The following is a 27,283-nucleotide window of genomic DNA, read 5'->3' as shown; positions in this document are numbered from 1 at the left end:
GAACTGAGGTCCTTCAGATTTGAAATGTGTTGGACCAATAAAAGAATATATATATTTCCTCTAGGCACTCTGAGAATTCTTTCTGGTTTTTTGTTTCCCTTCCTTGACTGCTGTAATGTCACAGAAGAGTCAGATAGCATTAGACCAGGCTGCTGAGCACTAAGAGGATCTGAGAGAGCCTTAGCACTCAAATTTCAGCACCCATTAGCAACTATGATTGAATTAAACCACTTACACACTGCAGGCTTTCAAATAATGAGGAGGCAAAAAGAAAAGGGAGAAACACCTCTGGGAAATATTTGCAGTATTACTGAATATGGACCAGTTCAGAGCTTACACGGGGCCAGGATTAAATCATGGCTTCATGGGAGGTTCCCCTTCATTCTTTGCATGAGAGGGTCAGAAGAAATATACTTCCACTTCTGGTTTGTATTCCAACTTCAGATCTGGTTTTATTTTAAAATTCTAACTAGAATAAACCAGGATCAGTTAATGTGGATGAATGATCGTTCCAGGATTGTTCTTAGTCAGAATCAGAAGTAGAATTCTTCTGGCCCTCACATATGAAGGGGAGGAGAAGAACTGTGCAAAGCTAGGATTTAATCCTGGCTCTATGTTATATCTGAACCAGCACTGTGTGTGTGCAAGAGTGAATTGATATAACAAGAAATTTGTTACCAAATTTCCACCTTTCAGGGGTTTTTCTGACATAACCACCATGGAAGGCCCCAATCTGGTTAGGGACTATAGGACAGCCGAGGATAGCATCCCTCCAGTGGCTGTTGCTGGTATCTGCCTTATGTTTATTTTTAGACTGTGAGGCCTTTGGGGACAGAAGACTATCTTACTTACAGGTATGTATTATTTATTTTTCTATGTAAAGCACTTTGAGAACTTTGGTTGAAGTGCGGTATATAAATATTCATAGTAGTTGTAGTAGTTAGTAGAAGTAGTAGAAGCAGTAATATAGCACAGTGTGGAGGGAGTTACCTTTTCTCCCGGTGCCCATGAAATCCCCCCATGAAAATTGCTTTCTCGGAGCTACTATTTTTCCCAGAGGGAGGAATATACATATGGGTGTAAATAGTATCAGGAGGAGAAACTTTCATCAGGAAAATGGTGCAGGGGAAACCCCACTCTCCCCCTTTGATGTAGTCATAATCCAGATTGGAGCCCCTCTCCACCTATTTTTTAGGGATGTGCACAAATCATGATGCATAGCGCGATTCGTAACACATCCCCGGCATCTTTAAAATGGAGGAGAGCAGGTGCATACCTGTTTCTCTGCTGCTTGCTGCCACTTTCTGAATTGGCGGCACCTCTCCCAGCTATCTTGGTATGCTGACAGCGCACTCCTCCCAGCTGCCCCCGGCATGCACATAGCCTCAGCACATGTTACTATTATTTGTTATTACAAGCTAAAATGTGAATGATGCATTTTTCGTTGCATTTCGTTTGGCCTTATAGTGCCGATTCCTCTCCCCACTGATATCCAGCAGCATATTCCGTGAGGTCATGGAAGTACCGCCTAGAGACATCTGCCGTTCAGGATACACCTTTCATATAACTTCTGGATTTTGAGAAAGCTGGAAAAAATATGCCAATTTTAAAAAACCCAAGTTTGTTTAAAAGAAACTGACTTTTAAAAGCCAATTGTGCATGTTTTGTGGTTTAATTCTATTTAAGGATTGGACTAAAGTCTCCCTTAAATTTCTGTATGGATTTATATGGGTATGCATTTCTACCTATCTGTCTCAGCAGTGAGCCTTATTTTATATTACACCAGTGCTGGCCTCCATCTCTTAAAAAAAAAAAAAAAAAAAGGCTGTCAGCTGCAAATGCTTTTCCGCCTGTGGTTTTTGGTCCTGAGATTGGAAAGTAAAATAAGAAGTCAGGTGGCTCTAAACACCAGTTCAACAAGCTATTGGAGTGACCAGTACATTTCTGGAATACACAGCATGAGGGTGTAATTGTCACTCTGAAATGCTGCCAGGTCAGACCACAAAGAGTGGGCTGTTTGCTTCCAGCGGAGCTGAAGCTCGGTGGATGGGTGTGGTCACTCATTCAGTAGCATAACAAAGCATGTGCCATTTTCCTTCCCTGGGCTTCTTTTCTTCTTCTCCATTCCCCTGCTGTGAAAATGCTATACTGTACAGCAACAACAGAATGTTCTGCAAGGAAATGTCAGAGTTACCGGCCCCTCTTATGTAAGTGGAAATGTAAACAAGGTGGCATTTAGGTTTCTGCTAAGACAGCCTTCACAAAAAGGAGTAAAGAAAAACAGCTATACAGGTCTCTCTGTGAGGTTGTGTGAGCTAAATTTTAAAGCTCCTTTTACACAGTATGGTCTGTGCCAGCACCACCAGAGCCTAGGCCAAGCAGCTGCATACTCAGTAAATAAACAGAGGTAAAGGCAATGTTTGCAGCTTGGACACTGCATTGCTCAGGTGAGTAGGCTGCATGTGTTGGAGGTTTTCTTCTTTGCGTGTTTTTTTTAAAACAGAAAAGTGGTCATCAAAACCAACCTGCAGAGCCTAGAAAGATGTGAACTCTTGCTTATGGCATGGGAATTGCATGCAGCCACAACCATGGGGGAGTCACTTCCCTGTGGTGTCATCCCATGTGGTTGGGGAATGCACATGAACGGCACAAGTGCATGGATGGGGCCAGTCAAGTGAGAAAGATCCACATTATTGGTCATGGGAAAGATCCACGTTATTGGTCTTGCTTCTAAGGCTGCATCCTTTCCACACTGATCCCAGCAGGAGGATCATATCACGGGGAAGCCGTTGCACATATTGGTATCTAGTACAATGGAAAGTTCACAGGGACTACTTTAGTTGTCACCTTTGTGGTGCAGCGGAGAAATGCTTGACTAACAAGCAGAAGACTGCTGGTTTGAATCCCCGCTGGTACTATTTGGGGCAGCAGTGATATAGGAAGATGCTGAAAGATGCAATGGTAAACCCCCTCCTATATTCTACCAAAGACGACCACAGGGCTCTGTGGGCTCCAGGAGTCAAAATCGACTTGACGGCACACTTTACTTTAGTTACTATCTTTTTTGCTGCATACTTAGGTGAAGAGGAAGAGAAACCACCACTACACACATACTCATCCTAACAGCGCCTGAAGCATCTAGAAAATAAATCAAGGGTTGTAGCTATAATTGAACAAGGGGAGATGAATGTCCCTAGGCCCATGAAGAGGGGCACCTCCCTGGCTGCAAACAACTTATTCTTCACTCTCCCCCACCCCCACCTCCCTGACTCACTGGCAAGCTGCTGACTCAGGATCCTGTGGAGAGTGTGTGATCTTATTTGCATAGAAGCAAGAGAAAGGGCATGCCAAGAATGTTTTGTTTTTCACAGTGTCCATATAGTTCTTCTGCAGCAATATGGGGTAGAGGTGAGGGAAGAAGGCGGCTGGGGGCCCATCTTCACTTCTTGTCTCAGGGCCCACTTCAACTTTGCTGTTCCCCTGATAAATCCACCTTACTAACTCGGGAAGCAGCCTCTCCACTGAGCAATGCACTGCCGCTTTAAAAATGAAAAGGGTGTGTAGCTCCTGGCCAGCAGCAGGATTGATTGTTGACTGCAGCAGTGGTGACTTCTCCTCAGCATGGGGCAAGGCAAGTAGTCAGTCAGTTCTTCTGAGTTTCTCCATTTCCCTCCAGTTATATTAGCAGCTGCAGAAGGAAGTCGCCTCTTGGGATTCACTTCAGATGGTATAGATTTATTCTGCAGTTTCAGATTATAGTATCTTCCTATTCCTCTCCAAAACCCCACTCCCTGCCAAGATCAGTCAAGGCCCTGCTATCTGTGGAGTGATCATGATAGCTGCCCTAATGACATCGGAGGAGCAAAATGTATAGACGCAAGTCGAGAGGGATTCCTCACACTGTCCTGCTTGAAGTGAAACAGGTTATGTGATCCTGTGGGAGATAATGGTACACCTATATAGTTACTAGAAAATGTAATGCAACTTCAATGAATGTATTGTGGAACAAAATGGAACACAATCAGCACACATCTCTACACGTTTCCACTTCGCTACCCACCCTCTTTGAGTTCATTGCACAACTGAACTAACTGGGTCATTTGCTTTGGGTGGTTAGGGTATTTTCCTCCTTTCTTAAAGTAAATTGGCTTTTATGTAAATAATTTCTAGACCCGCTGTACTGAACTAATTATCTGGGTCATTCAAATTTCTGCTTCTGGAAGTAATTATGGCCTTTGGGAGTGTACTGGATAATACAGGCTTCTGATTGGAGCTGAAGTGAGAGGCCTCCTTATCTGCGTGAACAGTATGAAGCAAGGTTAGCAAATCTTCCTTATATCCTTAGGGCCCTTGTTTCATGCATTAAAACTACCATTGATTTGAATGGAAATCACACACAAACACGCACATACACTGAGAACTATACAGGGCACTTATTGCCACCACATTGTGTTTTAATGCTTGCCTAAATAGCACAGCACTGTGTCATTGTCAGGGTCGCTGATAGCTAATTTTCCTGAGACTGTTCTAAACTGACTTCTGCCCCACAGGAACCAGGGGACATCAAGTCCCACGCTGGAGGAACCAGATGGCAGCTGACCCCATTTCTGATTAGATTGTGCAGTTGCCATTTCTGTGGGGGTGGATGGTAGAACAATGTAGGCATAGGATACTCCTTTAATCAAGGTAGTATCCCTTCCCACATTGCTTGTTGTGTTTAAGCAGTCAGGTAAATGTTTAACTCATTAGCTAGCATGAGCATCATTCATTAAAAATAAGGAAGAATTTGTTTTTTTGGATATCATCATAGTTCATTGTCTGTATTCAGAGCCAGGCTGTACCTGGCTTCCAAATGCTGGAACCAACGAAAGAGATTGTCTGTTACAATCTTTCCCTGTTTTTGAGCTTTCCTGGGACACCTGTTGGGTCATGAACAGACATAGATTAGAAGGAATTTTGATCAGGGCACCCCCACAGCTCATTAGAGCCCTGGATACAGAAATGGAGACCATGATGGGGGTGGTGCGAGAAGGAAGGCTGAGTGAGGAGGGCAGTGACATGGGAAACAAGCAGCTGGTTCCAGAGGGAAGCCTCAAGGGATTGCAGGCCTGAGGCAAGGTGCCAAATGCTGCCTTGCCCCACACCCCTGGTGGGGTCCAGCCCCTGTTCAAAATTGACCCTGCCTTGCAAGCTTTGAAAGTGGTGTGTGGGGCAGGGAAGAGGGCAGGTTGCCAGAAGTTTCCTCTTCTCTCCTTGTGCTGCTTGTAAGCTTTTCATGCAGAGTGAGAGGTGCTCCTTCCTTGCAAAGCTTGTAAGGGCCAGGTCGGTTCCAAAGAGCTGCTCTAATGGCAGCAGCGGCTGGCGAGCATTGGAGTGGGGGCCGGGGCGGGGCAGGGGAGAACCCAGTCACCGGCAGAAGCCTCCCCTCTCATGCTCCTCCACACCAGCAGGTATTTACCCAAACCTGCCAGCATGGAGGAAAACAGAAAGGGTGGGGAGCAGAAAAGCAGGGGGGCAAATGGTAGAAAGCAAAATTGGGGGGGGGGGACTAAAATAATGAGGGGGAAATACACTTCCTGGCAGGGGCGTAGCTAGGGGAGAGGGGGCCCGTGTTCATCCCTCTCTCTGGCGGCCCCCCAGAGTGAGGGAGATAATGAAGAAAATAGAACACGATGGAGCTGGACGGCCCTCAGGAGTTGAGGGCCCGTGTTCTTTGAACCCTTTTGTTCAATTATAGCTACGCCCCTGCTGCCTGGTTGTTTCGGGGAGTATATTTTTACACATTTTCCTCTTTTTCCCAGGGGCAGTGCCAGGAGGAACCCCCTAGGAATCAGATTGGCTGGAGCAGCTTGAACAGCAGTTGTTCCAGCCAGTAAGAAGACATTACAGGCAAGGGAGGAGGGGCTGCAGAAAGCTCCCTACTCTGGAGGTTTCCCTGTCTGTCTGAAAGTCTGTATTTTTACTGCTTGTTGTTGATTTGGGGGGGGGGAGGCACAGCCCCTCCTGCCCTTGCTGACCAGCCACCACTGTCTAATGGTGGTGGAGTGGTAAATCATGCGTCTCTGCTGGCACCCCAATAACCTGCTCCCTGAGGTGGCCACCTCATCTCACCTCATGAAAGTACCAACCCTGATGTCTGTTAGGGATGTGCATGGGAACCAGTGACTGCTGGTTCGAAGTTGGGGGGGTCACTTTATAGACTGGGGAGGGTGCTCTCCCTCCCCACCACATTTCCCTCACTGGCTCCCACGGGGTAGCAGCGTAACTCCTTGCTGCCCTGGTATGTCACGGACTGGAAGTGTCCAGAAGTGTCCGCTGCGTGTGCGCATGTCATGACATGTGCATGAGTGAGCGTGACATGATCATGCGCAGCAGACACTTCTGGCCACTTGTGGTCTGCGATGTACAGTCCACAAAGAGGTACAAACACTGCCGCCCCGTGGGATCGATTTTAATGACAGCACATCGTGACGTGTGCATGAGCGAGTGTGACGTGTGCAGGTGCAGCAGACACTTCCGGCCACTTCCGGTCTGCGGGCAGCAAGGAGGTATGCTGCAGCTCCATCAGACCAATTTTAAGGACATGGGGGGAACACAGCGTGAGGGAGGGGGAGAGCACCCTCCCAAGTCCTTAAAGTTATCCCCCCACCTTTGAATCGGCCAAATCACCATACTTTCAAACCAGTGCGGAAGTCCATAAAGGGCCTCCGAATTGGTTCTGTGCACATCCCTAATGTCTGTCTGAGGAGAGAAGCACAAGCTAGAGGAGAAGGATCCAGGTGTGAGTCGTCCCTTCCCTCGGGCTGAGGTGATAGGAGCCCAAGGCTTTCCCCGCCTTCCTCATCCCCACAAGCTCAGTGAGTGGATCTGATTTGTGTCATCTCAAAATAATGATAAAAATAATTTTTGCTGTGTGTGCTATGTGAAGATTTGAATTTTGCTGCTGATGTGCCACTAATATAAAGGTATAAAGCCCTACATGAGCTTGAAACCCACATGAAAAACTGAAACTAAATTTTGAAATTCAAAATGTTAAAGGTAAAACATTTCATATTTGTGTCTGCAAATCCTGTCCCAAATTCATGCCAGCCCTATAAGCTATGTATAGAGCAGTGGCAAAATATAATGTCAGTATACAGTGTTTTGGCCTCTCCTTGTCTCATACTCTGTAAACTAGCCTGCGCTGGAACAGTCATAATGAAGGAAACTGGCTTGTGTGAGCATGAGATTTTTGAGAGATTTGGCATGCATTGTCACCAGTGTGCTGATGACATGCAGCTCTCTGACTCTTTTCCACCTCCGCCTGGTGAGGCGAGGGAGGGGTTAGATCTTGAACCATTATCTGAAATTGGGAATGGGTTGGATATCGGCTAACCAACTGAAACTGAGTCCAGATAAAATTGAGGGGAAGCTGTAGCTCAGTGGCAGAGCACCTGATTTGCATGATTCAATCCCTGGCATCTCCAGATACAGCTAAGAAATGTCCCTGCCTGCAATCAGGGACAGTTGCTGCCAGTCAATGCAGATAACACTGAACTAGATGGACCAAGAAGCAAGATGGACCAATGGTCAGATGCAGCTTCCTAGGCAAGAGCATTGGTAGATACTTAAAAGGTCCAGGATAATTAAACTCAGTCATGCCCCCGCCCCCCAAGAATTACATATGTGGGGTTTTTTTAAGCTTCTAATCTTATAACACAGCAGCTATGAAAGTGGAAGCATCAGAGAGTTAGGTGTGGTTAGGAGCTCTCCCCCATGCTCTGTGCAGGAGGTTTTTCACACAGGACTTTTAAAGCCCTTTAACTTGCATCTCCTCCAGAATGGAAGGGGTGCATTCACATATTGGCCAGATTTACCCTGAAGTCCCTGCAAGTTATGGGGAGCAGTTCACCCACAATTCGGGGTTTTCACTGTATGTTAGAGTGTAGGCCGATTTATATCTGGGGTAAAAACACCCACTATTTGTGTCGATTTTTGGGGACAACTTCAAATTCGCAGTAAAGCCTCCCTGTAAATGTGCAGTAAAGCCTGCTGTGTATAAAAGTCCCAGGTGCCTTCACTGCTGCACTTCCTTTCTAAATGAGGTCATGTAGGAGAAAGGTGAACCTACCTTAAGTGGCGCAGAGGGGGAATGCTTGACTAACAAGCAGAAGGCTGCCAGTTTGAATCCCAGCTGGTACTATATCGGGCATCAGTGATATAGGAAGATGCTGAAAGGCATCATCTCATGCTGTGCAGGAGGAGGCAATGGTAAAGCCCTCCTGTATTATACCAAAGAAAACCACAGGGCTCTGTGGGCACCAGGAGTTGAAATCGACTTGACAGCACACTTTACTTTAGGAGAGGGGCAGCTGATGAGATTCGGGGCTCTGAGCAATTAATTATGGGCCCGTGCCCCATGAACCACCCCCTAGATGTCCCTGTTCCTATGTGCCCTTGGTACTCCAGATCCAGCAGTAAGGGTTCAACCAGATTTGAATGGGGCAGAGCTCCTTTGAAAAATCAAGTTCAGTGTTTAGGAATTCTCCTGGTTAGGTCTTCCTCCGGGAATCCCAGGTAGCAACAGTGACTAGAAGCACCTCAGTGCTGCTTCAGCTGCTGCACCAACTGAACTTGTTTCTGGAAAAGGTAGACCTGGCCATAGTCACAGATGTCTTATTCCAAGGGATCTCAAATATGGGTCCCCAGATGCTATTGGACTACAAGCCCCATCACCCCCAGCCTTTTACCACTGTAGATGGGAATCAGTGTTCCCTCTAACAGGGATTCCCAGATGTTGTTGACTATAACTCCCAGAATTCCCAAACAAAAGCCATTGCAGCTGGGGATTCTGGGAGTTGTGAACAACATCTGGGAATCCCTGTTAAGAGGGAGCACTGATGGGAATGATGGGAGCTGTAGTTCAACAGCATCTGGGGACCCAAGTTTGAGAACCCCAGCCTCATTCACATCCAGATTGGATTCCTGTAATACGCTCTACTTAGGTGTTAGAGAAACTTCAGCTGGTACAATATGCAATGACTGGTAAGTGACTTACCATTAAGGGGATGCTTAAAGGGCTGTCTCCTCCTATATGTTCCTGCCCATCCACTGAGGTTGGTGGAAGAGCCCCTTTTGCATGTCCTGGCTGTCATCTGAAGTGTGGTTGGTGGAAAAACAAGAAAAGGCCTGTGCTGTTGTCGTGCCCAGGATGTGGAACACCTTGCCCCAAGAGATCTATCTAGTGCCCTCTTGGTTTTCAGCCAATCACAGAAGACTTCTATTTTAACAAACCTTTGAGCTGACCTTTGGTAGACTTTTTTTTGTTCCCTCCTGCATATGGGTTTTTAAAACTCTGCTGCTGGGTTTTGTTGTTCTTGTTGAGCTGAAAATGATTTTATTATTATTGATTGTTTTTCATGCATTATGTTAGCTGCTTTAAGTGCTCTGTGCTCGGAGTGGGAAAGCGGGGTGAAAATTGTATGCTTATTAAACATGCTATAGGTTCCCCTGCCTCTATCCACTTCTGAGGACCTGATTTGTAGTGTCTACTGTGCAAGAGAATCAAGTTAAAATTCCAGTTGAAGAGTATAAGGCTTTAAAGATGCTATAATTAAGATGAAAGAACCTGTAATTTACAGAGTGGCATTAACATGAATGGTAGAGTGAGCAGCAAGTGACTAAACTACCAAATGACTGTTCATTTTGTTCTTGGTTTTCAAATTGGTAGATGCATAGGCTCCAACCGTCCCTAATAAACTGGAAACTCTGAACCTGGTAAATCACTGTCCCTATTTGCTCCTTATTTTTGCCTTTTGTGGAAGTTTCAATTCCGCCCCCCACCCACCCACCCACCCTATGAGTTGCTAGAGTTGTCCTCCTTCAGGATTCAGCTCCCTCACCAGAGTCTCTAGAAATGAAGGCTGACATCCAGACTAATGCAGCATGCGTGCAGCATTCCAAACAAAAGCAGTACAGCCACCTGTGGGAGCAGGGTGGAGGAGCAATTTTTGCCCATCTTCTTTTCCCTCTGAAGCCTGTTGGGACTCCTGAGAATATGTCCCTAAATGCTTTGACACACACACACACACACACACACACACACACACACACACACACACATCCTTGGGACATATTTTCAGGTGACACAGAGCAGAGGGAAGGGGAGAAAAAATTCACCGCCTGCCCTGCTTTGTTATGGAGCACAGCATACTGCATGCATGCTTCAGTAGTATGGATGTCAGCCTAAATCTCTATGTGGATGGATGGATTGTCTCTCTAGTGCTCCTGCATGCAAATAGGTGCACAGTACTGCGGTTGTGAGGCTATTCACATGTGTGTGTAAAACCGGGCTAAATCTCACTGATCGTGAGAAGAGCCTCAGTTTTTGATTGTGTGTATGTCTTCAGTATACATGAGCCCAGAGAACACTTGTAATGGGGCAACTAATAAATAAAGTTGTTGCTGTTTTCTTATATAGTGGGTGGAAGCCAGGCTTTAGTGATGTGTAATGGTGGTAGCTTAGGCAGTAATCCTTGATATGATAATTTGTTATTAGAAGTGTCTCCCTATTTCAGTTGCGAAATGTTGAAGGGTATGCAGCAAGGAATTCACACTCTTATGCACACTATAAAGCAACTAATTTATTGCCTCATAAATGTTAAAAAAAAACCCTTGTTTAGAAAAATGAACTGCCTGGTTATAATAGGTATTTACAAAATTGCCAAAGGATAGGGCTGTCTCTCTGTCCTTGTGGAACACTGAGGACTTGTGCGATATGTAGGGGCAGCTTTTCTATGAGTCACGGTGAGGCAGTTGTCACAAGCAGCAGATTATTGGGGTGCTTGTAAGGCAGCAAGATGCTCTCCTGCCCTCACTTAAAAAAAAAAAACCAGTTAAGAGAGGGAGAAGGGTGCATGCAAGTGGGGTAGCATTAGGCTCCCTGCTTCAGGTACACAGAGGTCTTGAGCTTCCACTGGCTTTATGCCATCTGAAATAATTATTGAGAAGATGGGGGATCATTTGCTGTGCCAGTCTGGGGCCTGCTTTTCAAGTTATGTCTTTAGAATCTATCCATATTAAATAGCTATGAAAATGTCACATTTCTGCTTTGGGAACTTTTGTTGGAAAGCAGTATATAAATATTTGTCATATTTGTCATATTTCATATTTCAAAACATGTTGAAAGCAAATTTACTACAGATACGTGCGACTGGAACTCAAAACTGGCTAACATTCCATTGAATGTGTACATATATGGGGGAAACATGTGTTTTCACCTTATAACAGATAAATTGGCCCTCAGAGGATGATCTTGATAATCATATTTATAATAGCTAGCCAGTACAGTGCTTAACAGCTGACTGGTAACCAACTGAGGTGGGCTTCTTGTCAGATGTAAGTTTTGTTTATGTTTGTCACTATCTCACACTAAAGTAATAGACAAAGAGATTACATGAGGATTACTTGGGGATAGTTCTCCTTTCCTTGAACATTTAGCACTATTCAGACATTCTGAAGGAGCATGTGTGTGTGAATGAGGGCCAATTTTCATCCATTGATGGATTTTGATTGTGTGTGAACAGAGCCTATGCACATACAGCTTGTATGCATGTTGATTCTGTGCACAGAGAAGTAATCAAGACATTGAAAGGTGTGCTGCTGGGATCCGAACCTTATCTGAATGCATTGATTCAACATATCTGAAAAGAGCTCCTGGCTCCATGCTTGATGATAAATCACTCTATTATATTGCAGTGCTGCTTGGCTATCCTTTAATAACAGTCACACTTTAAAGGCTTGGTGTTCTGTGAACCGCCTAGAGCCTTTGGAGTCAGGCAGTATATAAATCAATTAAATAGATATATTGATTGATTGATTGATTAGTAAGTAACAAGTAAGTAAGTACATTAGTTTGTTGCAACAAAGAAATGTGAGTAGTTCTGGTACTAAGAATAAGGTCCTGGGCTAAGAATGTGCTCAGAGCCACTCTGTTCCTTAATTCTAATATCTGTTAGGCCTATGCACCACCAGAAATATCAGATCAATGCTGATCCAATAATGATATGCAAAAAAAAAAAAAAAAAATCAAACAGGGGAGGCTGAAATGGTCTCCCTGACTCTATCAATATCTGCTGGGCACTGACCCAATATTTTACCGATAATCCTTATTGGAAGCCATCTTGGAGAGAAAGTCAGGTCTTTCTCTCTGGCCTAGGGAGTGCTTCCAGGTTGGTTACGTTAATGCCCAATAGTGGGCATATTAGTCTAATTTTATTATTGGACTAATATGATTGCACAGCCCTAGTGTCTGTTTTACCCTCTGAGCCACTAGTTTGCATCTGGCTCTGATTGCCAGACCTCAGAGTTGTAGTAAAAAACAAAACAAAACAGGTTTTGCAAGCTTAGCTCATCTAGAGGTCTTAGTGGACCACAAATTGACTAAGAATCAGCAATGTGATGCAGCTACAAAAAGATTAATGAAGTTTTGGGCTGTATTCACAGATGATAGTTTCCATATCATGGAAAAGTAATCATTTTACTCTATTCTGCATTGGTCAGACCTCACTTGGAATACTGGCCAAGATTCAAACTAATGTGGTTTTCTGTCACATGAGGGGAACCATGATCTCCTGTGACCTTCCTTCTGTCTTCAGCTGCCTGTACCTTCTAAAAATATATCTCGGGGACATATTTTCAGGAAACACAGACTACTGAAGAGGGAAGAGAGATCACTGAAAATCACAGCCCCCTGTATGTGAGTTACTCTGGATGTTGGCCACTGTGTCCAGCCACCGGGCATCACATTTTAAGAAGGACATTGATAAACTGGAATAGATTCGCAGGAGAACAACAAAAATGGTGAAGGGTCAGGAAACAATTAAATGAGGAATAATTAAAGGAGTTGGATATGTTTAACCCGAGAAGAGAAGACTAAGGGAAGATGGGATAACCCTCTTCTAAAAACTGAAGGAGGCCATATAGAGGCCCTTCAAACGAGCAGTGTGAAGAGCCTACAGAGGGTTTGTGGGGAGAGCGGGTTTGACCTGCTCTCCCTGCAGATGATCAGCTAGCCCACCCTGGGTAGCCGGATCAGCTGCCCAGATGACTACCGGCTCCGTCACAGAGCCTGTTGGGGCATCACGGTTGGGGGCTTCCTGGCCCCTGGAATTCCCCGAATGACCCGCGTAAGTGCACGGGGCAGTCTGGGGAGCCTCCTGATGCCAGGAGGCTTGTTGTAGCCTCCCAGTTGGGAGGCTACTTGTGAGTTGCTGCAGCTTGGAGCCACACTGTGGCGACACACAAACTTTTAACCCGGGTTTCAGGCGCTCTCACTCCCGAAACCTGGGTTAAGCTCCGTAAGTGGGCTTGCTGCTGAGTTACCACTAGGAGCTGCGTGGTTCCCATTGCTGCACACAAGCAGCAGGAACTGGACTGGGAAACTTTAGCCCAGTTCCACCTGCTCATGAGAATAGCCTCACTATGTCACATAGAAAGAGGAGCAAACTTGTTCTCTGTTGCTTCTGAGGGCAGGATTAGGTCAACTTAGTTGAAATTAGAAGTTAGATATTAGGAGCAATTTTGTAACTGTAAGAGGCATTGAACAGTGGAACTGTCTGTTGCATGATGGTGAGCTTTTCTTTGCTAGAGCTTTCCAAACAGAAGCTAGATATCTATCCGTCAGGGATGCCATAGCAGATTCCTGTACTGAGCAAGGGATTGGACTAGAAGGGATTGGTAAATTGGATCTACTTATTTTAGTGGCTGACCTCCAGACTAACATGCACACTGAAAAATGCTCCACATACTCAATGGGGGAAGGGTGATTTTTGCTTTTTTCCCCCCTTCCCTCTGCAGCCCCATGTCTCCTGAAAATATGTCCCTGAAGGTCACTCGGCCCAACAGGGGACCTTCAGGGACATATTTCAGGGGAAATATGTCCCTGAAGGTCACCTATCCAACAGGGGACTACAGAAGGAAGGGGACATCAGCAAAAACCACCCCTTCCCATTGTGCATGTGGAATATTTTTCAGCAGACACGTTAGTCTGGATGTCAGCCACTGTCTATTACCCCTGCTAACTGAGCAACAAGACACCTTTTAAAGTGGTGCTTCTCTTATATTTAGTTGGGGGAGAGCAATTGGCCCTAACCAACCCCAGCACAGCATCCCTCCAGTGGCTGTTGCTTGTGTCTCCCTTATATTTATTTCTAGATTCTGAGCCCTTTGGGGACAGGGGAGCATCTTATTTATGTATTTCTGTGTAAGCCGTTTTGAGGATTTTGTTGGAGAATGGTATATAAATAGTCGTCGTTGTAGTAGTAGTATAACTGATGTTTTGTCATCTTGAAAATCAATACCATTTGCAAATGAACAAGATGACCAACAGCTTACTACAAGTTTTTATTAGCAGTAAAGCACTAATGCTGCTAATCAGTTGTAAGTAACTCCGAAATATAAAGAGCTTTAGATCTAATTGTAGCTGCTTGTTGTTGGAGTTGATTCACTCCAAGGGGAGTGTATGATTTACAACACTCAGAGCCCTTTCCCATGATCCGCGAGAAAGGGCTTGGGGCATGCCGAGAGGAAGGCTGTAAAACCTTACCTCCCCTGCAGATGATTGCCCCCTTCCATGCTGGGCACATGGCTCACATGCCCACACGGAATCCAGCCCTCCCTGGCAGCGGCAGAGGGTCGGGGCCAGGAAACATCACCCCTCACCCCGGAAATCCCATAATGCACTGTGCAAGTGTGCAGTGCATTATGGGAATCCCCCCAATGTCGGCCAGGAGCCCCGCAGTCTCTTGGCAAGACTATCAACAAAATGGGGCCAAGAGAGCACACACTCCCTTAACCCCATTTTGGAGGTGGGCTCCAGAGGCAGATTTACCACCGTGCCACCACATTCCCAACAGTTCACATGGACAGCAAAGATCGAGCTAAGGCAGCCAAGTCCGATCTTTGCTGTGGGTGTGAACAGCCTCTCAGTCTGTTTCTAATCTGCATGGAGGGTGTGTGTGTGTGTGTGTGTGTGTGTGTGTGTGTGTGTGTGTGTGTGTTCTCTTTAAGAATTTCACATCTATTCCTCTCAGTGGCATTAACAGCAGCCCCCTGAATTGAGTGAGTACCAAATATAGAGGGAAGGATGTTGCGGGAAAATAAACAAGAGCGGAGAGTTTGCTTTAGCGTCCAACTCCTTTAGTTTTGTTGAACCCTGTTCTTTAGTTCACCCTGATCATCTGTAACAACAATTGTACTTGATGGTTAATGAATTGGAATAGATCCCAAGATTGCTCACAACCAGCGGAAGGCTTTTATGGGTGTTAATCTTTTATAGACTTTAAGACCAAAATAAACAATATGGCATATTTGAATTTTAGGAAACATTGGTCCTGGCAGTTTCTGAGCACAGACAAATATGTATATATTTAAGAATGCACTTGGCAAATTTTCCCCTGCTCTTAGTTGTACTCTGCTTACATTTTCCTTCCTGTTATTCAGACCCCAAATTACTTCCTCAGCTGCTAAATAAAATATTTCTCTTACAAAATGGAGGTCCAGCTGAAAGTATTTGTTCCAGGACCTTATCTAGCTCTGAAGCTCACAGACCTGTAGCTAGGCTGGTTTGCTATTTCGCCCTGTCTTGAATATAAGTACAACATTCGCAGTTTCTCTAGTTACCAGGTATTCCTCCAGAGTTAATTGATTTATGAGAAATCTTAGCTAGTGGGCCTGCTATTTCATGCACCAACTCTTTTTAATATTCTTAAATGGAGATTATCTCTCCCCTCCCCACCCCCTGATTTGAGTGTATTAAGAGCTTAAATTTCTCAAGCTCAGATGTAATAATTTACATTTTGCTTCTTCTTCTTTTTTGTTTCAAGCACCCTTTGGATGTGGGTCTGTTCAATATCATACTCCAACATTGCACAGGTGAAAGCAGGGATGAACCCCTCCTCCTACCATTGCACATTGTTTTACTCCACCTGTGACAGTTGTTTTCTCTGCAACAGAGTAAACTGAACTGATTTAAACTTCAGAGAGTGTGTCTGTGCTTTTGGCTAAAGACATACTTGAGAAACTTTGCCTACAATATGTTATTAATCATTCAAAACATGCCTCAGCAGTTGTAGTGTGTAAAATGTCAAGCTAGACATGGTGCCTCCGGATTCATGAGCATGCACTTCCACATTTGCATATGCACTAGGGACAAAATGCATCCACCACTCAAAGTGCACTTCTGTAAAGGGAATGAAGAGTGAGTGTGTCAAGAAAGAAAACCTCACACACAGCCCAGGAGCAGGAGGAATTGTGTGATGTTGGCAACAGGAAGAGAGTGAACAAATAAACGTTCTAGGCAAGAGGACAGTGAAGCATGAAACCAAGGGATAGGTGGGAAATAAATAATAATACCAGGCATTTTGGGACCACAGTGCAATTTTAAATTGATACTTTATCCCAGTGGTTCTCAAGCCTGGGTCTCTAGATGCTGTTAGATCAGCTAGTGGTACATCCATAGCAATGGGGAAACTACAAGGACTCCCACCCATGGAACACCACCCTGATCTGGACAAAAGACCAAATCAAATGAGTGGCCTGCTACAGGTTTTGGTCCTAGAACTAGTTGGGATAGACCCATAGTTATCATGGTCACTATGAACTCCTGAGACACACCAGACAAGCCAGCCCCATGTGGACATTGTGTCCCCCACCACTAAAAGTCTTGGAGATGCCAACACCAGCTCTGAAACCAGCTCCATCAGTTCAGTTAGGAAGTTGGCTGGGTAGCAGGGTAGACAATACACCAACAGAATCCCTAATCTATTCCTAGTCCCCAGCCTGAGAAATACACTCAATGTGAGTCAGCTGTCTCAAAGGGACCCTAGTAAGAGAGATGCTATTCTTACGGACCACAGCCACTCCACCTTTCACCCACCCACTTCCCCTAACTTGCTTCACAACAGAGTACCTTGGTGGAAGATGTTGGGCACAAACTGGGCCACTATCTTCCCCTAACCAGGTCTCAGTGATACATGCCAGGTTGGCTCCCTCATCCATGATCAAGACATAGGTTATTTCAGTCTTGTTCTGAACTGATCAGGCATTGCAAAGGAGCATGGATATATTATGAAGGTTGTTGGAACTGCTCCCTGAGGCCTGAGAGCTGAAAGGGCAGCCAGAAGGGGAAACAGTTATTAAGTTACGGATCCCCATTTCCCTGTAATGGTCTGCTGACCTACCAATGTCGATTCTTCTATTCCCCACCACTACAGTAATAGCTGCCCCAGAGATGCCAAACAAACACCCCACTCTCCCCTCAACAAGGGAGCTGAAACACATAAATGGCCTGGTGCAACCCAGTACAAAAAGGACTGACAGATTTCCAGTCCAGCCCCAAGTCCCAAACTAATATTTCCCTTCCCAAATATAACCTCCCCCAGACCTCAGTACCACACCCAAGGACCAGCATAAAAGTCCATGGACCGCAGGCGGGGGACAAGTAGGTGGAGTGTAAAAAGTAAGGAGATAAGGTTGTCAAGCAAAAGGCCAAGTGGGATGAGAGCCAATGACCAGAGTCAGGATCCAGCAGAAAACCAATGAAGAGGATAAGGCAAAGATTCTCAAACCTAGGTCTCCAGATGTTGTTGGACTAAAACTCTCACCATTCCCAGCCACAATGGCCTCTGGTTTCACAGTTGCAACTCACTGCTGCAGGGATGGTGGACCTGTTAGGATGGTCCGCCAGTAGGATTCCAAGGCCTTGGAGGGTTTTAGAGCCGAATCAGCCAGTGATTCTGTAAATGCCCTGGTGGATACCTGGAACAGGGAGCTCACCAGGGCAGTAATCATGATCTCTCGTAAGCAACATCTCCAACCCATGATATACAGAAGAGCTATGGGGGGGTGGGGGAGTGACAAAGTTGGTGACTTGCCTCAAGCATAAAGCCCATTTGAAGGCCCATGCGAAGGTGGTACATGCAGCAAATAACCAATTCTGGTCTGTGTGCAATGTGCCTGCAGGCCCACATTCAGCAGAGTTATTCTGGTGTCTGGCACGACTGGCTGTCCTTACTTCCAGGAGCGAAGCTGCAAGGTGTGCCAAGGAGGAGAAGACAGACAGTGGCAAGGGACAGGAGAACGCCCATTGGGCAGGAACCCAGCCCCGGCGACCTGCTACGGCTTGCAGAAAGCAGAAGCTTCAACCGCAGAGCCGAGGAGGGGTGGACGGAACCCTGAGAGGACCGACAGGGAGCTGTGTGAGAATGACATTGGCAGTGCACCTACTGAGGGGAGGGGGCCAGAGCAGGAGGAAGGAGATTAGGGAAAGACCTGGGCAGCAGCTGTAGGGGATGAGGAATTACAACAAATAAGGGAGGGTGTTGGCCCTATAAGTGGGCGTGGGCTTTACATAGCCTGCAGGGAAGCATATAAGGGGCCGGTCAGTGAGGCTGAAAGTGAGTGTCGGAGCCAATGGAGAGAGGCTGACACAGCACACAGCCTGGGATGATGGAGGAACAGAGTGCCACTCAACTCCCTCTCCATCCCTGCTCTAAGGCTGGACCCAATGAGCTTGCCAGGCTGGGTTAGGAAGGCAAAGGGTGGTTGTCCAGCTACATGTCCCTGTCTCTTTTACCCAGCCTGGCTGGGCTTATCAGGTTTGGCCTAGGAGCAGGGACAGGGAGGGGGTTGAGCATCTCCCTGTACCTCCTCTGTCCAAGCTGCTTGTGTCTGCCCCTCGGGGGGGGGGGCTGACTCCTCAGCTGGCTCCTTATATGCCTTCTCAAAGGCTATGCATTGCCCACCCCCAATTATGGGGCCAATGCTTCTCTTTATTATCTGTAATTGATAACCCCTTACAGCTGTTGCCAATGCCTCTCCCCCTTCTCCCTCCTCTTGCTCACACCCCCTCCCTTCGGGAGGCATGCTGCTGATGTTATCTTCGTAAGCCTCCCCTTTGGTCTTATCAGGGCTCTGCTCCTCCTTCTCTAGAGCTGAGTCCCTGCCCGTTGGCAGTCTTTCCTCCATCTCTCCCTGGCTGCCACCCATCCCTGTCGCCTTGAGCACTCTCACCAGTCCATCCTCAGAGGTAAGGACAGCCAGCCTTGCTGGACAGTGGTATAGCTGGACACCTGGGTTGTGAGGAGTCTAATTTAGGCTCTTTCTATTTCAAATCTGACTCCGGTGACTATGTCTTGCTGTAACACTTTTAATGAGTTATGCAGATAAAATCTCTTGTATTTGGGCTGACTTGTATTACAGTATTTCTGCAGAGTACATTATCGGGGTGTCTAGTAATCCCTCTTGTAGTATTAGATTAGATCAGTTTCAATCTGTGACTCCTAGAATGTGGACAAGCTGCTTGAGGGCAGTGAGGTCTACCACCTGTTCTCTGGATCCTTGCCCAGCTTGGTTGATTTCATCTTGTAGGAAAATTATTGGAGACAGTCTAGTTGACATCATTAATGCATCACTGAGGGAGGGGAGGATGCCTCCTTGTTTGAAGGAAGCAATGGTTAGACCACTTCTTAAGAAGCCTCTCCTGGATTCCTTGGTGATGGATAATTATAGACCAGTCTCTAATCTCCCATGGTTGGGCAAGGTGATTGAGAAGGTGGAGGCTACTGGCTAATCAGCTCCAAGTGGTTTTGTAGGAACTGATTATCTAGACCCACTTCCAACTGTCTTTCAAGCTGGCTATGGGGTTGAGATCGCTTTGGTCAGCCTGATAGATGACCTTTACTAGGGAATCAACAGAGGGAGTGTGACTGTTGGTTCTTTTGGATCTCTTGGCAGATTTCAGTACCATTTATTTATTTATTTGATTTATATACCACCCTTCCAAAATGGCTCAGAGTGGTTCACAGCATGATAAAAACAATTAAAACAAATTAACAATTAAAATCAAACTATTGAAACACAATAAAACCAATAAAACAGCTAAAAGCCCTGAAAATCAGGGCAACAATTTAAAACCCTGTAAGGCCAGGCCAAATAGGTAGGTTTTAAGGGCTCTCCTGAAGGACAGCAATGATCTTAAATTACGAATTTCTGCCAGGAGTGCATTCCACAGCTCAGGAGCAGCTACAGAGAAGGCCCGCCTCTGTGTCGCCACCAGACGAACCGGTGGCAACTGGAGACGGACCTCCTCAGATGATCTTAACATGTGGTGGGGATCATGTAAAAGAAGGCGCTCTCTTAGATAACTCAGACCTAAGCCATTCAGGGCTTTAAAGGCAATAACCAGCACTTTGTATTTTGTCCGGAAACATATCGGCAGCCCATATAATTGTTTCAAGACAGGCATAATATGGTCTCTCCGGGTTGCCCCAGAGACCTACCTGGCTGCCGCTTTCTGAACTAACTGAAGTTTCCGGACTACATACAAAGGCAGCCCCATGTAGAGTGCATTACAGTAGTTGAGCATTGACCATGGTATCCTTCTGGACCTCCTGAGTGATGCTTTGCAGTGATGCTGTTCCTACTTTCAGAGGCTGGCACTTGTGTCAGTTTCTCTTTAAAACAGGAACTATTATATGGAGTCTTTCAGGGCTCCATTCCATCACCAAACACTAATGCTTTATAATATCTTCGTGAAACCGCTGAGTAAGGTCATCGGGAGTTTTGGATTATTATCAGTATGCTGACGACACCCAAATCTATTTTTCCTTGCTGTTATCATTATCAGGAAATGCCATTAACTCCCTAAATGCATACTTACAGGTAGTAATGGGCTGGATGAGGGATAATAAACTGAAACTGAATCCAAACAAGATGGAGGTGCTTATTGTGGGAGATCAGAATTAGAGGAATGGGATAGTTCTTGGGATAGAATGGACAGTTTTTGATTGCTCTTGGAGCCTGGCCTCACCCTGGTATCTCAAGTCCCCATCCCTGTCCCCAGCTGGCTCCAGGAGCTTGTGCAGCCTTCCTTCCTGCTGTGGTTCTTGCTGCCACCACCACCGCAACCACACACACACACACCCATCTCTTTTCCTCCAGTCCCTATTTCTTCCCCGCGCCGCCTCATGGCCGGTTGGAGAGGAAGCTGCTATCTGCTTGGCAGCTTTTCTTACCCTGCCTGGTTGCTCTGCTGCCAGAGGCACTGACTCTGAGGACAGAACCTGGCTGGCTGGTGGGAGGATCAGCTGGTGCGCTCAGCATCCCAGCATGGTGCGGGCGGGAGGGCTGTTGCCACCCGCAGCACAACAACAAGCAGAATTGGGGGGCTGTCAAGGCCTGTGGAGACCAGACTTCCACCCGGAAGTCCAATCCAAAGGGTGCCTTTGCTCAGGTGGAAGCTATATCTAGGAGCACTTTTCATCAGCTTCAGATAATTCAACAGCTGCATCCATTCCTTGAAGAGAATGAACTCAAAACAGTGATGCACCAGCTGGTAACTTCCAGTTCCAGGCTCGACTGCTGCAATACGCTCTATGTATGGCTGCTTTTGTCTGCAGTCTGGAAACTTCAGTTAGTTCTAAATGCAGCAGCCAGATTGGTCCCTGGGGTAATCCAGAGAGACCACATTATGCTGTACTTAAACAATTGCACTGGCTGCGGATATGTTTCTGGGGGAAATACAAAGTGTTGGTTATTACCTTTAAAGCCCTGAACAGCTTAGGTCCAGGTTACCTGGGAGAGAGAGCACCTTCTTCTGCATGATCCCCACCACACATTAAGGTCACCTGCAGAGGTCCGCCTCCAGCTACCACTGATATGTCTGGTGGTGACTCTGCACCTCTGGACCTTCTCTGCAGCTGCTCCTAGGCTGTGGGATGCTCTCTGCACAGAAATCCATGGCTTAACAACATTACTGGCCTTCAAGAGAGCCCTTAATAATTACTTTTTTGGTCTGGCCTTCCAGTTTTTAAATTTAAAAAAACTGATTTATATTGCTTGGTTTCTGATTTTGTTGGTTTTAATTGAGAGGAGAGCTGGTCTTGTGGTAGCAAGCATGACTTGTCCCCATAGCTAAGCAGAGTCTGCCCATTGAATGGGAGACTTGATGTGTGAGCACTGTAAGATATTCCCCTCAGGGGATGAAGCCGCTCTGGGAAGAGCAGAAGGTTTCAGGTTCCCTCCCTGGCTTCTCCAAGATAGGGCTGAGAGAGATTCCTGCTTGCAACCTTGGAGAAGCCACTGCCAGTCTGTGAAGATAATACTGAGCTAGATAGACCAATGGTCTGACTCAGTATATGGCAGCTTCCTATGTTCCTATGTTTCTATGACTGTGTCTTTGTCTTTTTCTTATGAATCACTCAGAACTGAAAGATGGGGTGCTATAGAAAAATAACAAAGAAAGAAAGAAAGAAAGAAAATACCCATGTGGCTCTAAAACATTTGTTGTCTGAGATGATAAAGTCTCCACAAAGGACCAGCTTTGTTGCTGCATGAGAGTTGCTTGTTTGAAAGTATCTCCATGAAAAAATGGAGCCCCAAGTCAAAACATACCACATCCGTCCTCTGATGTGGTAAGTTTTGGCACGGCAGGCAGCATTTTTCAAACCAAGTGATTTACCCATGTGAAAACTAAGGTGCTACAATCTCATGAGAAGCCTCTTCCAAGAAGCCTCTACCACTTCCACCAATGGGAGTCTGAATTGGTCACACATGGCAGTAGCCTTGAGTCTAATCTGTTAACATTTGCATGCACAAATACCTGGCCTTAGGCCCTTACCTATTCTCTTTCACTGCACCTGGATCTCTTCCTTGTTGCCTAGCCCCTCTTTATAGGAATATGCAGCACTAATGCTGAGAACAGAAAATATTCTCACCTTCACTCCAACTGTTGCTATCTTCAAATCTCCTAGCTCCTCTATGACTCACCAACTTGTACTTAATACTGTCTGACCAGTGACACCAAACACAATGGGTCCAAGCAGATCAACAGAGTTACCTAGAGCCAACCACACAATGACTTCTCTTATGTCTACATCACATGCTGTAAGCATGGAGGCACAGAAAGCATGTATGACAAAGGGTTCCTTTGATTTAAAAGGAAGGAAATATGTCCTTATTGTCTAATAAGATGTCTGCAAAGATGTGCCAGTATGATAAAAAAAACTCACAGCAAGGGGCCAATGTTAATGCATATGGAGGGGGAACAAAAGAAGATGTTCTAACATGTTGTGGGAAGAAGCCCTACGGATAGCTTTCAGTAGCTCCCACCACTGATTTAGTGAACTTGGGGTCAACAGTACTACGTACTACTGCTACAAATATTTATATACCACTTTTCTACAAAAGTGCTCAATACGGTTTACAAAGGGAAATAAATAATAAATAAATGGTTCCCTGTCCCAAAAGGGCTCACAGTCTAAAAGGAAATATAAGGTAGACACCAGCAACCACCACTGGAAGGACACTATGCTGAGGTTGGATAGGGACAGTTGCTCCCCTCTGCTAAATATAAGAGAATAATCACTTTAAATGGTACCTCTTGAACTACATTTGGACTTTTAAACCCCTTAATGGCGGATCCACCTCTCCCCATATATGCCCACTCCACATTTAATATTTAGTCTGAGTGCCAAATTTAAGGAGGTCACATGAGCCACAGTAAGAACCAGGGCTCTCTTGGGGATTGCCCCAGGGCTGTGCAAGAGCCTCTCAAAGGAAGTGTGTCAGAACACAACCCTGATGGTCTTTAGAAGTACTTTTTAGGAACTCATGGGGTTAGCGTGGAGACAACTGCTGCGATATCTTTATAATTGATTGATTTATTGTTCTTTTTTGTTTGTTTGTTTTGAGGAGGGCAGGGAATCTGCTTCGAGAATAGGAGAAGCAGTACAGAAATAAGATATCCTGGATCTATTAGTCTTGCCGTGCAGGATGAAATCCTTCTAAGCTGCAAGTACTATATATCCAAAGGAGCAGGTGGGATACTTCTTTCCTTCCAGATTCCAGATACAGTACTTATAAAAATAGCCAGTTGAGCTGTGGTTGATTCTTATGTGCTGGTTCTCTGAAGCCAATGCAGAATCCAGGCACACAGCAAATTGTTTTCCAGGAGAACACTGAATGAGGAACTCCAGTGCTTATCTATCTATCTATAGAAGATATAAATAATCTGCAGCAGGGTCAGGCAAACCTGGCCCTCCAGCTGTTGTTGAACTACAACTCCCATCATCCTCGGCCATAATAAATTGTGGCTGGGAATAATGGGGGTTGTTGTTCAACAACAGCTGGAGGGCCATATTTTCCCACCTCTGATCTATAGACTTGTTCTCTTGACTGACAGCTGAGTAGGCGGAGCCCTATGCACATGATCGAGAAATAGCGGAGGTGGCAAAAATAGTGGTAGGAGGAGGGGGAAGTAATCGTGTGCTAGCCATGATCTGGGTAGGATAGTGGCAGTCAACCCTTATCATAGACCCAACACCATATCGAGGGTGGAGGAAAAGCACATCCCCTGCCATCCTACCCAAATTACTGCTGAGCTAGCACTTATGATCATTTTCCCCTCCTCCTACCTTGATTTTTGCCAGCACACAGCCATTTTTTGGGAGTGCGCATGGGTCTTGGAGCCTGGCTGGATGCTCGTGAGAACTCTGGTTGCAAGAACAAGCCCTACCTTTATCTATCTGCAGAAGAGCAATATAATCTTGTCTGTTTTTTTAATTAGTCATGAAACAATTAGTTTCTTACATTCATATTGTTTGTATGTGTCCATTCCAGCATAAGTGACACACCCCGCACAAGTTCCCATCAAATTGTGTTTGTGACTATTGTTAAATATCAGTTGACTGAAGTATAGAGAACTGTAGCCATCGAGCCCAAGTGCCAAAACTTTGGTGGATTTTACACCAAATAGTATTTATTTTAAATGACATTCTAGGGAAGTAACGAGACACTCTGCTCATGTGAAAATAAATGCATGTCTTCAAAGGGTAGCATAAAGAGATGTTTTATTTGCAATCGTTTACCCTATGCCTCAAAGACATGAATTCTCAATCTCTACTGCCGCATAGCATTAGATGGGAACTAAAGTGCCTTATGTGAGTGACAGTAATTGTTTTAAACCAGAATCTAAACTCTCATTTTAAGAAATAAGAGTGTTGCCTGAGAAACGAGAGAGCCAACAGATGCCTCATTCTAGAGGGAAAGAGACACGCTTGCTTTCTATATTATAGCCAGCTTCCTGGGCAAGTCCATTTCCTCAGTTGCTGTGGGATTTCTCATTTGGATTGTTGTTGGCAAACTGGATAAATGAATAATTCTGTGCCCAGTGTTGCCATCTAAAGAAGTCAGAACATGAACCTTCCACTCACAAAGGATACATTTAATTATTTTCTGTACCCTGCAGTAATTGTGCAAAGCCTGAACCTGAAATTGATAAATTTGAATCCTAACTTTAAAATTTACCAACGTAAGGAAGTGTTTTTAGGGCAAAAAATTAAATTGTTTAAGGATGGGCCTTTACCGTGTTCTTAATCTTAAAGGCTAATATTACATAGCTGTGTGAAGCCTTAAAATGGGCCATCCCATTTGAATTAAAAATGTGGGAATAGTCCATACCACAGTGGTAGAGCAAATATTTTGTATGTTTATGGTCTCGTGGTCAATTCCTAGGAGCACTTCTCACAGGCAGACACATGGTCCTGTGTGATTGTAGTTCTGGGTCATGATTCTTGAAAACCAGATGTGAATTGGCATTACTGCATGGAAAGCTTGTGTGGAAGGTGAAATGTTGAAACAGAAAGTTAGTCCACATTATGGAAGACATAAGTTATGGCTGCCACCACACAGAAGTGTTTCACAACATCTTTGATGTGGCTACTGCAACATATCAAGCTTAGCATTTCTCTAGAAAAAATAGGAATGTATATTATACATAGAATAGGGTAGTGTACACTAAGAGGAGGGGAGGGGGAGGGAGCGAGTGGGGAGGGGGAGCTGGAGACACACACACACACAGCACTGATCATTTAAAGATAATTTTTCTTTTGAAATTTCACCATGTCAGCTGGGACTATGGATTTTTTCTTTTTAATCCAGCCCCTGATTTTTGAATGCTTGTGAACTGCAACACAATCCTCTTTCCCACTTACAGTTCTCTTGTGCAATTTAAGGATAACTTGTTTGGTTCACATCTTTAAGATAAGCAACAAAGCTATAAATACCATGTTTTCAGCATTGAGATTTACTGCCAAAGAGCATCCAGCCAATGTTATATTATTTGTTCCAAAGCCAAGAAGGATGGACTCCAGATCGTATCTTTTTTGGTTCTATTTAACATTTCAACTATGTGCCATGAAGAGATAAATATGACCCACCATTATCTGATAACTAGAATGAAAATATAGTCTCTTCTACCACCAACTCTTATTTTACAGCATGATATAGCCCAGAGGTTCATGATATAGCCCAGAGGTTCACTTGTAAGAGCTAAATAACATGTTGCATGCAAACATTTGCCTTGCAAGCTAAACAATGTTGCACACAGATATTTGCCTTGCAAACTCTGCCAAAGGGCTGATTTGGAACAGAGGGATGGCAGGTGGGGACTGATCAGGTTAGGCATCCCCTCTCTATCTGCCACTTCTACCCTCTAGAAATGTTTTCTCCTCCCCTTGAAAGCACTATTGGGCTACAACTACATGAGTGGTAAAGTGTCATTTGGTACTGATGAATCTCTCCTACAGAGTTTATACTAATGTTCAGAAGAATTACTGTCATAGTCAGGTTTTGATGGAAGAAAAAATGTGATAAATCTGTTAATCTAAGCTGATCCTATTAATTCAGTTTATTCAAAGGTGAAGCAGGATCCCCCTGCCAGGACGAGATACCTTTGCTTCACTTGCCTCTGCTATCCAACTATCTTACTTTAATAACAAGTTCTTCTGGTAAAAACAAATCTGCCTGCTTTCCTTTCACTATAATCTTAATTGATAATTATCATTCTCACAAGATAGTCCACCTCAGCCTTAAATGTTCATACATTTGCCATCTTGAATTGGGTTGGATGACATCATCACAAACTATGCCATTGAGCTGTCCATGTGTATCACTCACTAGAACTGTACCAAATTTGGTTCTAACAGTCCACAAGTTAGCCCACTTGTGCCTCAAAAGTTCACACGTCTGCCATCTCGAGTCAGCATTGATGACATCATTATAAACTATGCTATTGAGGCATTCCTATGTGTCCCTACAGCTGTAGCAAATTTGGTTCAAATTGGTTAGGCGGTTCAGAAGTTAGCCCATTTGCACCTCAAACATTCATGCATCCACCATCTTGAAACAGGGTGGATAACATAATCACAAACAACGACGTTGACATGTCCATATGTGTCCCTACAAC

General features: G+C 45.1%; 1 long non-coding RNA gene across 1 annotated transcript in view; it reads right to left on the bottom strand.

Moving 5' to 3' along the window:
* LOC128332013 (uncharacterized) overlaps window positions 1–27,283 on the bottom strand; it is a 69,581-nt gene that overhangs the window by 41,001 nt on the left and 1,297 nt on the right. The gene's annotated exons all lie outside the window — the stretch shown is intronic.

The sequence above is a fragment of the Hemicordylus capensis genome, chromosome 6 (genome assembly GCF_027244095.1).
Source record: "Hemicordylus capensis ecotype Gifberg chromosome 6, rHemCap1.1.pri, whole genome shotgun sequence".
Classification (NCBI taxonomy): domain Eukaryota; kingdom Metazoa; phylum Chordata; class Lepidosauria; order Squamata; family Cordylidae; genus Hemicordylus; species Hemicordylus capensis.
This window is presented reverse-complemented; position numbering and strand designations above follow the sequence as displayed.